This window comes from Myodes glareolus, chromosome 11, assembly GCF_982192425.1.
Source record: "Myodes glareolus chromosome 11, mMyoGla1.1, whole genome shotgun sequence".
Taxonomy (NCBI): Eukaryota; Metazoa; Chordata; class Mammalia; order Rodentia; family Cricetidae; genus Myodes; species Myodes glareolus.
In genome coordinates this window covers 20,418,163-20,430,032 of record NC_142036.1, presented here as the reverse complement: position 1 = coordinate 20,430,032, position 11,870 = coordinate 20,418,163, and positions in this window count along the sequence as shown.

The following is an 11,870-nucleotide window of genomic DNA, read 5'->3' as shown; positions in this document are numbered from 1 at the left end:
AAATGAACGGAAAGCAGCAATGGATGCGATCCAGATTGCCAAGCAGCGTAAAAATGATTTCTTGGGCCCTGCCACAGTAGTGACTGACAGCCGCGGCTTGGGCAGGGTGGATGAGGGAGAGAGAAGAAACCCTTGGGAAGGAAGCTATGTTCCCCTCAGCACCCAGCACCACTATCCACATGGCTGTAGAGACAGGGAGCTCTTCAACGGCCGATTCCCTCTCATCGTCCATTGAGTTAGATCCCTGTGTCCCATGCTGGTGGCTGCCACATCCCTGGACTGTCCACTTTCTCCATGACACTATGGTTGTTCATTGCTTACCCGTGAGCCTCCTAGCTGATCTCACTGATTCCACGTTTTTGTTTTTTTTTTTTTTTTGTATTCCACCTTATGCGCTTCAGTGCAGCCACAAAGAGAGTTTGAGCCCACACCTCAGACGCACTGACATTCGTGTTAAGGCCACAAGGATTCCCCCTCCTCCCAGTCAAGGGGCTGCTTTCTTAATGCAATGTGCACAACACATCTCACTGCCCAGCTGTGTCCCCAGGTAAGCTCCCGGCTCTTCCTGGAGACATTTGCACAGAACATTCTATTGACCAGGAATATCTTCCCGATGTGTTTCAGTCTTGAGAAACTCTTGTTCCTCATTCAGAACACTCCAGGATATTACTTCTAGAAAGAATCTGAGCCAACACAGGGCTGGGATGTTGTGCCCTGTGTAGAGAAAACCTCACTTCTTTTCTGTAGCGTCTTAATGTCTGCCACCCTTTATGCTCTCCTCCCCTCTCTGTCGGTGTGCCTGAGTGTGTGTGCATGCATGTGTTTGTGTGTGTGTGTGTGTGTGTGTGTGTGTGTGTGTGTGTGCGTGTGAGTCTGTGAAGGTATGCATGTATATGTTTTTGGAGCCCAGAAGTCAATGTCAAGTATCTACCTCAACCGATCTCCACCATATTTTTTTGAGACAGGGTCTCCACTAAACCTGGAACTTGGTGATTTGCCTGAGCCATCTGCCAGCACGTCCCAGGGACCCTTCTGTACCTGCCTCCTGAGTGCTGAGTTTATAGACACATGCTGCTGTCCTTGCTTCTATGTCAGTGTGGAAGATCTGAACTCAGGTTCTCATGGGTGCTCAATCAACACTTTATCCATCCATCCATCTCCCACCCCCACCCCACCCCATGTGCCTTTGACTAGTCTTTATTCTGATGAGATTTAGCTTTTATGAGACATGTACTGTGCTTGCCAAGGTTTTACAAAAAACTGTGTCCTTTGTCATCGTATGCAATATTAAACATGCTTTCTAAATGCTCTGTGCACTGTATGCAACGTTTCAAATAAAGAGATAGATAATTAAACCTGTCCTTGGAATTAGAATATATGCAGTAATGCCCAAGGTTGGGAGGCAGAGGCAACCTACAGTGTCCCAAACTTACAGCAAAAGAAAAAGGACCCTGTTTTGTACCCAGGGGGCCTGAACAAAATGTCCACACCGTACTGACTTCTCATCCTCAGAAATCATCCTCTTAGGTAGAGATCTTCTGCCCTGCTACCCAGTGATCTGACCTGAGAAGGGGTTCTTTTAGAAGGCTACCTCCCACAAAGGGTTGGAGATCCTAGGAGAGGGAGGGCAGGGAGGTCTTTCCCTTCAGTTGAGAGGACAAATGTTTGTCTGGTCAAGTATCGCAGATTACCCAGCCATGTCACCTTAGGAGTTTAGGACAGCTCTCTGCCCTGCTTCTTGCACCCATTCCAGCCCACCCCCTTAGAAGTGGATACCAGTCTTTGTCAGCCATCTCCAGCAAGATGCTGGAAGTGCCAAGGATCACATCCCCAGCTAAATGGATCCACTGAATGCAGCATTAATAGCATGGAATTAAGGAGGCCGAAGTTTACCAACAAACACATCCTCCAATCTGCCTGACTTCTGTCCCTCAATAAAGCAGCATATGTCCAGCCGCCTGCCTTCCAAGGTTTTGGGGTTTGCTTTTGCTTAATTGTTTGTGAGAGGTTAGTAAATAACCCAGTGTCTGAGCTGTGGAGGTCTCGTTTATATGCAACCTGGTTGGCAGCCGGCGGCCCTGGGCAGCCCTCACTTGCAGCCAGAGTGGATCCATTAAAGCTTGGAAACCCACAGCGTTAATAGGAACCAGGCAGGGAAAGTGAGCTGAGACCAGGAATGTGTCAGCAGGAACTCCAGCTCTGCTCAGCTGTGAGGGACCCAATCCTGTCACCTAAGGCAGCCCTGGAGTGCCGCAGGAAGGTTTTGGCAAGGGTACTGGGTCCAAGATCGGGACCTTCCTGGGTCTTTTCAACCAGGTTGATGACTACCAGAAGCTCCCTCCCGGTCCCTGGGGTCACTCTGATGCTAAAACCTTGGGGTTTTAGCATCATCCCCTCCTATTTATCTTCATGGCCACCCCACGGAATAGTCAGAAACTCAAGAATTCCACTGACAGAGTGCAGCCTGGCAGAGCCAGGCAGGAGGGGGCTGCATGAGGTGGAATGGTGGCCTTCTTGGGTGATCTCATCTACAGAGCTGTGACCATATCCTCCAGAAGCCCAGCCTGTAGTCACCCTGTGGGAACAGTACTCAATTCTATTTGCAGACGCCCACACCCAGCATGGAAGCTCTGACCTCCTAAGACAGTATCTCTTCTCCAGCCATGCTGGCAGATAAGTGTGTGCTAGAGCAGGAGGCAGCAGACACGGGAACCAGGAGCAGAGCAGGCAGAGGCTGACTTGGCCAGCAGTGCAGAGTTAAACATCTGCAGAGAAAGTTCATGTTGCCTTCTCTGTGTGTATTTTTCACATTGGGTCTTGTTTTTCAGTAGAAAACGGACTGATTCATTTGGGACCGCTGTCGAGGAACTTCCAAGAACATTCTGGGAGCTGAGGGAAATGCCGCTAGATTACCTGGGTCTGGGGTGGAGGCAGGGAGGCTATTCCGTTCTAATCAGCAGAATGAAGGGAGGATTCATTTTCATTGCAGAAAACTTGAAAATACCAAATAGGTACAAAGATACAAGCCGTTTATGACCGCATCACCCAGGGACGAAACTCTCAGGATCTTGCTTACCTCATCTTTCAAGCATTAGTTAAGATATCTCAGATCCACTGGAGCAAGGTTATGCTCTGACTCACTGAACCACTGAAAACAATACGGATGCTTTCAATCTGCTGAGATTATTTTGGGAACCTACGCAATCAACGTTGCCCTGTGTGTGGGCTCCCCCTCCCCATGTGCTTCAGGGTCACAGTTTTCTTATTTGGGGTACATATTGATTAATTTTCTTTTTAAAAATTGGATGCTGTATACACACACACACACACACACACACACACATATATGTTTATATGTCTCTCTCTCTGGGTGTATATATATACACACATATATATGTCTCTCTCTGTACACACACATATTACACACACACACACACACACACACACAGCCCTCTCCTCTTTCACTTTTTAGTTTGAGATTTATAACCTCTCTCTGTGTCCCCCTGTGATGAGTGTGTGTGTGCACGCGTGCACATGCACCATGACACACCTAGAGGACAGCTTGCAGAAGGAGTCCAGTTACTCCTTTCAGGAAATGGATCCCAGGCATGGCACTCAAATCACCTGACTTGGTATTTGGTATTTTCACCTCCTAATCCATCTCACTGGCTCTCTTTCGCTCTTTCACTTCATTTGGGGGACGGGTAGAGACAGAGACACATAGGGAGATACAGCGAGGAGGAGGAGAAGGAGAAAGGGGGCAGAGAGGTGGGATGTCAGAATTGCTTTTAAAAATTCTAAAATGATTTTGACAGCACTTTTTTGGGTACCCAAACCAATAAACTGACCTGAAATACCCCCAGTGTTGAAGAATTCTAAAGAACATCTGCTCCCTAAGTTAGAAGCTACGGTCCCCTTATGTGTGAGCAATGTCAGGCCCACAGAGGCCCAACACGGCCATGGCTAGGCTGACACAGCAAAGCCAGAGGCTGGGGCAACACACAGTCTTCCTGCAAGGGCTGCCCTACCCGGCTCTGAAGGCTGTCCCTCCTGGCTCTACTGTTGACTTTTGCCTACTGTCTTTGATTATCTCTTCCAGATGAATGGAAATTCGTGGCACTCTATGAAAATCTTTATCCCAACTGTAAGAAAGAAATTTTGAATTTTAAAATATATTACAATTTTCTGTTGGGATTTGATGCTATATTCATTTCTCACACCCTCCCTGTAGTCCACCCTCCACCCACCCCTCAAAACTCCCCTTCTGTTTTTATGTCATGGCTCAGATTATATACAGTCACATAGGATCCTGATGTTTCTTAACCATACTGGACACAGAACTCGCTAAGACATTTCCAACTAGTCATGCCTCAAAGAGAAGAGGACGTGTTTTCTTCCCTCCCTTGCATCACTAGAAGTGTGATGGAAGAGTGGCTGTCAGGTAAAGGATGTGGAGGGAGAGGCTTGTATGTTGTTTAGTCAGGGTCGATTAAGAAAAAAACAGCACGTGGTTGGGCATCCAATTTGCCAATTTGCGTATCTGCCCATCTATGGAGAGACACTCACTGGTTCTAATTTTTTTCTTGCCTATCTCCTTTGAGCCAGACACCCAGCCCAAACAGAACAAGGTGAGATGATGCACCAGACCTGAAAACTTCCTCATTGCAACTTAGAGTCAGTGAGAACAGGGAACAATTGTGGATCCTAGTATGTGATCCTATAAGGACACGAGTTCTGTCTGGAGATCTCTGGAGAGTCCCTCAGACTGCTGCTGGATAGGAAGCCGACAAGGGAATGCTAAAACTAGGTTGGACTTTAAAGTCATTCCTTTGCGGTGTGGCCTTGAGCTATGCCCTAGCTCTTCCCTCTCCCCATTCTTCAGTTTCTAGTTGGCTAGGAGGCTATGAGAAGCCATGTTGGACTAGGAGAACACTCTCCATAGTAATTGCATACTTTAGGCACTTAGTGGAGAACAAATGTAGGGGAAAATATGATTATTATCATTGTCTCCAATGAAGGACTCCACTCAACACCAGAAACCAGATTCTAATTCATGATGGCTTTCCTGCCTTCTTTCATAAGTGGTTGCCACAGCACCAGTGTCCCTTATCTGGAGGCAATTAAAGCCACATCTACCCAGAGAATGCCCTACTACAAGTCAACATCAATATGATTTCTTTAACCCAGCAACCTGGTATTGTTCTAGGTGGATGAAGTAGCTTACGTCTAAAAAGATCATCTGCTCACACTATAACACATAGCAGAAAAATGAGTCAGGGTGAAAGTCTGGCCAGCTGAAGGTCAAAGTCCATGCTCCATACTTTGCTCTAGGCTGGCCCTCACCCAGGTTCTCATCAGATTAGCAAGAGGGATGGGGAGATGGTGTGTGCAGCACAGGCAGAACAGATCACAAGGGTCATACACACAACCACCTAATGTCTTATTTTTTTGGTCACTTTTATGGGTCACCATGGTCTTGATCCTAAAGGAGATGCTGAGATTGAAGGATGAAAACATTCTCACCTTATATTATAGGATATCATGACCTGGAAGAGTGAAGGCCAAAGGGGCAATAAATCCTGCCCAATGGGGTGAGAGTCAGTAGAATGGTGTCTGCTGTGCAGCCCCTACCCCACTTCCTTTCTCTCTGGACTCGATTGATTCTTCATCACTCACTTCTCTGTTCATAGAAGCCTTGAACTTCCAGCCCCCTTGGGCTCTGTTTTCGACAGCTTTCTCTGCTTCCCAGTGTCCCTATAACTTACTTAAGCCCTTCTGCCCAAAGCCTTTCTTCTTTCTGAGATTCTAATGGGGCACAATATTCGTCATAGCCTGAAACACACATGTCATCGTTTTTTGTTCTTGTTTGTTTGTTTGTTTGTTTTTGTTTTTTTAACCTATAGCTTAACTCTATCTTATATCTATGGCTCTACTTAGATTCCAAGATCAGAATCCCAGCATTTGCCAGCTCGTGGTAGGTTCACTAACTAGCATCTTTTGACTTGTCATCTTTGAAACTTCCATAGGCAAAGCTGAGGCAGGTCCATCAGCACTGGGTATAGGTAGTATTCAGAGCCCAGGCAGTCAGAATGTTTACATATAGAATGGCCTATGCTCCCAAAGGGGCTAGCGTGACTTGATATATAGGTCAGATAGAGAACTTTTGGGTCTTCGGGTGCGCCTTATTCAGTCCAGAATGAGATGCTAGGGATAGCTGCGGTGGGCTGGAAATGATACAACCATGAACATGACTTCTTCGTGTTAACAGATCACCTCCAGATGTTGGGGGAACTCCTTAGAGACGGGTCCCACCCTCCTCTGTCTAGATAGATAGTTGGGCATTCTACTATGTGACAAGAATGGGGCAGATCTACTCGGCCTCTTGTTGACAGTTGGTTTTGCTTTTCTGTTCCTTCATTTTGTCGGCTCAGTCTCTGCACCGGGCTTCTTCAGCACACTGCTTCCTTCTGCATCGTTGAGTGCTAACCTCAAGCAAGGTCCAGACCAGATCCTCGGGCAGTTGAGTTTGTTCTTTAAGCCAGAGTAAAAGTACTTCTTTCAGGTTGGCTTGCTTTGATTTAGATCAGACTCAGTTTTCTTCATCTTCTGGTGAGATCCATAGGTTTCTACATCAGTCTAGACTCTGGACGTTTTGAATCTTGGAATCTTGGAGGGTTCTGCTTAAGCTACAGCCAGACGTAAAGCCTAGGCCAAATCTGTTTCTTGGAGATTCCAGGAGTCCCCCATACAGTGAGAGTTAAAAATATGTGCACATATTCTAGTAGAAGGTGTGGCTTTCCCCCAGAAATGGCCCTCTTGGCAAACCTACAGTGCTTTGAAAGAACAATTCTGTGTTCACTGCTTATCAAACTCTCTGCATGCCTATAACATGTCAGAATCCATGTGTAAGGTTAATAGGGACTATATAAATGAGATATATCTTTTATATATACATAAGTATATGTATAGTATATTATATTATATGTATAGTATATTCCAGTATATATAGTATATATCTTTTATATATACATAAGTATATGTATAGTGTATTATATTATATGTATAGTATGTATATGTATGTATATATATGTATATACATATATACATATATACATATATATGTATAGTGTATTATATTATATGTATAGTATGTATAGTATATATAGTATGTATATGTAACCTTACATATGTAAGGTTAATAGGGACTATATAAATGAGATATATCTTTTATGTCAGATGAAAAGTAAGTTGCAATTACTTACTTTTTGTCCATGGACCTAATTTTATTCTCCAAAGGTTTCTGGGTTGGGTTTTTTCCTACCATGAAGTGTAATGTCTGGGAAAGTCTACAGAGTATGTAGTACCTAGTCCAGCACATGATACCCAATGGACTACGTGGGTCCTGTGTTATTCTGATTGTTATCTCTGTTCTTCTCACCGTTATCACTTTTCCCATCACCAGCAATGCCATGCTAGACCATAACCCTTATCACCATCACCATCACCATCTCATCATTATCACTACCATCTTTATAATCACCATCACGACCAGTCCCATTGCCATCACGATCATCATCATTGCTACCACCATTATCATCACCATTGGTATCGCAATCTGATGCCATGGTTCATGATCACTACCTCCACCATCATCACCACTCCACCATCACCTTCAGCCTCATTGGCTTCTCCACCACCATCACCACCATCATCATCTGGGCTTACGGAAAGGAGCCTTCATAGTAAGAGAAAAATCAACTAATATTCTATGAGACAGACAGGTTGCTAAGGTAACTGAAGACTGAAACCTATCCCAGGTAGAAGTAAGAATTTATGCAAAGTCTCAGAAGTATGTGTAAATGAGCTGGGTTATTTTTAGGAGGCAGCAGTAGTTGAAATGACTGTAGCCTACACTTACTGGAGTAAAAGGCGTTGGCATATGGATCTTTTAAAGGACTGAGGTGTCAAATGAGAGACGGTGGTCAAGCCCTAGGGGGTCCTGAACAGCACACTGGAAAGTAGAAATAACTAGAAGGTGCTGACAGCATTGTGCTCAGTGTGGCCATCGGTGTGAAAGCTCAGCTACAGGGCAGATTGGAGATCTTGTGTTTAGAAAGACCTAGAAGGAGCAGGAACTGAAGGGATTGAGTACTTAAAAGCAATTAACAGCAATGGACATGAGGCAGCCAAGGTTATTTTCAAAGGCTATAAAGATAGATTTCTTTCCCCACTGCTCTTCTGATAAAAGGACTTTTTGCTTCCTAAGTACATAAAATAAATGAGCATCTACAGCTCAGCTTTATTTGGGTAAAGGGTTACAAGGCTGCAGACATGGCCCTCAGGGACAGACAGGTTTGAGATGGTGGTTTCTCAGTTCGTGTCTATTTCACTGGCCATGAGTTGACCAAAATACAGATCGCTGCCTTCAGGGGACAATCCCTTCTAGTATCTGGTGTATGCAAATTATGAGCCCTTCAGAATTCTGGAATTCAGGAGGGAAGAGAGGGGGGAAGAAGACGGGTGTAAAGAAGAGAAGAGAGGAGAGGAGAGGGGAGGGGAGGGGAGGGGAGGGGAGGGGAGGGGAGGGGAGGGGAGGGGAGGGGAGGGGAGGGGAGGAAAGGAGGAATGTCCAGGGAGGAAAGGGAACATGGGGAGAGGAGGTGAGAAAAGAAAAAAGTAAATATAAAACTTCTTCTTTGGACCCTAATGTCCCCGGTTCTATTTTAAAATGTTATAACTTTTAATATATGCCTCAAGTGTTCAAGAGAGCTTCTACTGTACAGCATAAAAGACTTTTGGGGAAAATTGCTTTTAGTTTAGAGAGTTTTAGAATTGGTGCCAAGAACACAGAAATGAAACACACTGTCCCTGCCTCAGGGAGTCACATGTCCATCCCAGGACACAGGCATGGACATGCTACATCACAGGAGTTGTGCTGACAGGCGCAGGAAACCAGAGCAGAGACATCCATCTGCCTGGGAGAGCGGGACGGAGGCTTTCGTGGGAGGCGAGAGAAGCCCCACAGCCCACAGTGGTGGCAATTCGCTTACCATATGCTGACCATATTTTCTGAATCAAAAATCAAGAAACATGATCTGACAGGGAGTGTGACGGTGGGACAGAATATGTGAGAGCAAGGCTATGACCACCGCAATGGGCCATCGCTGTGCAAAGAGCACGCAGAGTTTCATCCACAGAATGACCCGACACCAGAATTCCTGCAGATTCCTTCCAATGCTCTGCTGCTTGAGTAAGTACAGATCCCAAGCTTACCTTCCTGCCTGGGCAATGTAGAGGGTACTTGCCACTTCAGAAGATCTCAAATAGAGGGAAGCATACTAGTATGTCAGCACACCAGATCTGAAGAGCCTTAGAAGTTACTCAGTCTCAACATTAACTCACCTCAGCAATAGAGAAACCGAGGCTCCCAAAGGAGAAATGGCTCCCTGGAGATAGTTAAACTGTGTAAGGACCGGGCTGGACTGGGTGTTACTCTTACCCCAGAGGCTGGCTTTGAGGACAAGCCAAAGAAGCCCATGAATTGGGAGACAACCAGATACTGGTTTTGGTCTCCCCAAGTCCCATTTAGTAGATTGTAGCCGAACAATAGAGGCACCGCATCGGATGGCCTTGGGCTCAGATCTGGTAGGATACTGAGAAATCTCTCATACTAGATATTAGAAAGACAGAGGAAGATGTTGAAATACCAATCAGCTATCCCCCAAAGTCCCAAGCATTCTGGCTGTCCTTGGACTGTGTGGCTAATCCCCATTGGTGATAGAACAGGAAGAAAAAGCCTGCAGGAACAGGATGGAGCTTGTGCTGCTGGGTACCCAGGGAAGAGTTCACCTCAGGTGGACAAGTAGGAAGTAAAAATCCCTCCGCGTGGGAAGCAAAGCCCCCCACGCACGGGGCTTGAGTAGGCACCCAACTGCCAGCAAGGCCCGCAAGCTCTCACTTCTGCTCTCTGACTCAGGAAGGGGCTGAGTTCCAGGAACTCCTGCTGCCAAGAAACACAGAGGGCCTTCACAGCCAAGAAAACGCAAGGCTCCTGCCCAGCATGTGAGAAGGGCAGGAAAAAAAGAAGCGGCTTTTTCTCTGTGGCTGACAAGTATCGCCCAGAACTCAGACGAAAATTCATGACAGGCCCCTCCTTCCCCCTGATGTGGGTGTGGGCTGAAGGAATGACAAACTCAAAAGCATCAGTAGTGTGGCCTGAGTTTGGCTCACGTGTCTCCCCTACTGGGATTCTAGAACAGTCCCACCCCTGGGATCCAGAGCTGTCTGAGGCACATGCTCCATTCCAGAGGCTGACCACCCACCTTCCTTTCCCTTCCTGTTTGTGTTCTCTCCTCTCTTCCCCTCCCCTCCCCCCCTATGCCCCTCCCCTCCCTTTGCCCCCTGTTCACAGCTTGTCCTTTACCTCTCTCTTCCCTTCCCCTCTCTCTCCTTATCTTTGTTTCCCCTTCTTTTTTCCCCTTCTAGCTGATACACAAAACTGAAATAAACTAAATATGAATTACTCCTTCTCAAGACATTGTAAGAATCTGTGCTGCTCACATCATACTGGTCCTTCTCAAGAAGAAAAAAATCCTCCATATATCCGCTGACCTCTTTGCTTCATGTCCATCTTCCTTGATGGCCTTCCAGGTGGGAGTTGGTAGACTTCTAGATGAGCATCTCCTGACTCACATCCTGGTGACAGAGACTGCTGTGATCTGGACCATGCCATAACGTTTTCGTGGTTCCTGAGCTGGCTTATACTTCACACTTGCTAAGACTGAGGCCTGACTGGACTCTGTGAGGCAGGAGTTCCTCAGTTGCAGCTGAGGGTTGGTGAGGGGAAAGCACAGAAAGACGAAAATCTTCCAAAGGTTGGGCAGCTCTGGAGCAGGGTGGGAGACAGAGAAAGCCCATAAAAAGAGTGTTGGCAATAAGAGTCCAAGTTGGGAAAGATGGCGCCAATTACTATCGATTCAGATGACAGAGAGAGAGAGAGAGAGAGAGAGAGAGAGGTGGGAAGAGAGAGAAATAGTGTGTGTGTGTGTGTGTGTGTGTGTGCAAATTGATTCTAGAATGCAGATAACATGGTGTGCTGCCCCCATAGGCATGGGCTAGAGAAGGTTCTGAAGCTTTGAGATCTTCCCCTTAAAGTCAGCAAAGACTTGGGTGAAACAGAACTGAAAGATCACACCCACACCATATGTGCTTTGATTTGTGTGGTAGACAGAATCGCCACCCAAAGACATCCAATTTCTAATCTGTGGCCCAAATGAATATGTGAACTCATGTGGGGAAAAAAAGGAGTTTTCAGATGTAAACCATGGATTGGGTGGTGGGAGAGCATCCTGGGCAACCCAGATGACCTCAATATCATCGTAAGAGACATCCTTAGAGACAGGAAATGAGAAAGGAGGTCAACATCAGAGAGAGACAGGCCATAATGGAAGCAGAGGCCAAGGTCAAAGTGATACACCTCATGGAAGGGGCCATGAGCAGGAAAAAGCAGAAAATTCTGGAAAAGGCAGTGAGCAGCTTCTCCTGTAGACCCTCTTTGAGGGGCACAGTCTGACCACCAGTTCACTCCTTAGGTCCACCTAGAACTCCAGACTCTTAAGAGAGTGTCCTTGTGTGTCTTCCTGTCACTGTGATGACACTCTAGCCAAAAGGCCTTAGAGAGGAAAGGCTTTACTTGCCTTCCACTTCCGGGTCAGAGTCCATCAGTGAGGGAAGTCAGGGCAAGAATCCTAGCAGAATCACGAAGGAGCACAGTGGTTCGCTTTCCTCTGCTTTGCTCAGCCTGTTTTCCGACACAGCCCAGCAGCACTTGCCCAGGGGTGGCACCTGTGGTAGTGACCTGGGCCCTCCCA